The 1,039-nt window shown below is 50.3% G+C and overlaps 4 non-coding genes across 4 annotated transcripts; all 4 read left to right on the top strand.

Annotated features, from left to right (window-relative positions):
- The first annotated feature begins 122 nt into the window (after nt 1–122).
- Nucleotides 123–241, top strand: LOC111476096. Its single transcript, XR_002716899.1, has one exon. It is a non-coding gene; the product is annotated as a 5S ribosomal RNA (ribosomal RNA).
- A 135-nt stretch (nt 242–376) lies between these two features.
- Nucleotides 377–495, top strand: LOC111476094. The gene has a single exon (XR_002716897.1). It is a non-coding gene; the product is annotated as a 5S ribosomal RNA (ribosomal RNA).
- A 133-nt stretch (nt 496–628) lies between these two features.
- LOC111476093 lies at nt 629–747 on the top strand. The gene has a single exon (XR_002716896.1). It is a non-coding gene; the product is annotated as a 5S ribosomal RNA (ribosomal RNA).
- A 133-nt stretch (nt 748–880) lies between these two features.
- On the top strand, nt 881–999 carry LOC111476095. Its single transcript, XR_002716898.1, has one exon. It is a non-coding gene; the product is annotated as a 5S ribosomal RNA (ribosomal RNA).
- The last annotated feature ends 40 nt before the right edge of the window (nt 1,000–1,039 follow it).

Consider the following 1,039-nt stretch of genomic DNA (forward strand, 5'->3'; position numbering starts at 1 on the left):
CAATTTCTCCCAGTTCTTTTCTTCCTTTCTCTACAAATGAGAACCTCCCCCGCTCACGCCCATCGCTTTTCGATCATGCCGCCCCGCATGCGTTAAATCCGATTTTGTGCGCATGGCATGTCGGGTGTGATCATACCAGTACTAATGCACCGGATCCCATCAGAACTCCGCAGTTAAGCGTGCTTGGGCGAGAGTAGTACTAAGTTGAGTGACCACTTGGGAAGTCCTCGTGTTGCACCCCTTTTTTTCTTTCAATTTCTCCCAGTTCTTTTCTTCCTTTCTCTACAAATGAGAACCCCTCCCCCGCTCACGCCCATCGCGTTTCGATCATGCCGCCCCTTATGCGTTAAATCCGATTTTGTGCGCATGGCATGTCGGGTGCGATCATATCAGCACTAATGCACCGGATCCCATCAGAACTCCGCAGTTAAGCGTGCTTGGGCGAGAGTAGTACTAAGTTGGGTGACCACTTGGGAAGTCCTCGTGTTGCACCCCTTTTTTTCTTTCAATTTCTCCCAGTTCTTTTCTTCCTTTCTCTACAAATGAGAACCTCCCCCGCTCACGCCCATCGCGTTTCGATCATGCCGCCCCGCATGCGTTAAATCCGATTTTGTGCGCATGGCATGTCGGGTGCGATCATACCAGCACTAATGCACCGGATCCCATCAGAACTCCGCAGTTAAGCGTGCTTGGGCGAGATTAGTACTAAGTTGGGTGACCACTTGGGAAGTCCTCGTGTTGCACCCCTTTTTTTCTTTCAATTTCTCCCAGTTCTTTTCTTCCTTTCTCTACAAATGAGAACCTCCCCCGCTCACGCCCATCGCGTTTCGATCATGCCGCCCCGCATGCGTTAAATCCGATTTTGTGCGCATGGCATGTCGGGTGCGATCATACCAGCACTAATGCACCAGTTCCCATCAGAACTCCGCAGTTAAGCGTGCTTGGGCGAGAGTAGTACTAAGTTGGGTGACCACTTGGGAAGTCCTCGTGTTGCACCCCTTTTTTTTCTTTCAATTTCTCCCAGTTCTTTTCTTCCTTT

This window comes from Cucurbita maxima, unplaced genomic scaffold (assembly GCF_002738345.1).
Source record: "Cucurbita maxima cultivar Rimu unplaced genomic scaffold, Cmax_1.0 Cma_Scf05369, whole genome shotgun sequence".
Classification (NCBI taxonomy): Eukaryota; Viridiplantae; Streptophyta; class Magnoliopsida; order Cucurbitales; family Cucurbitaceae; genus Cucurbita; species Cucurbita maxima.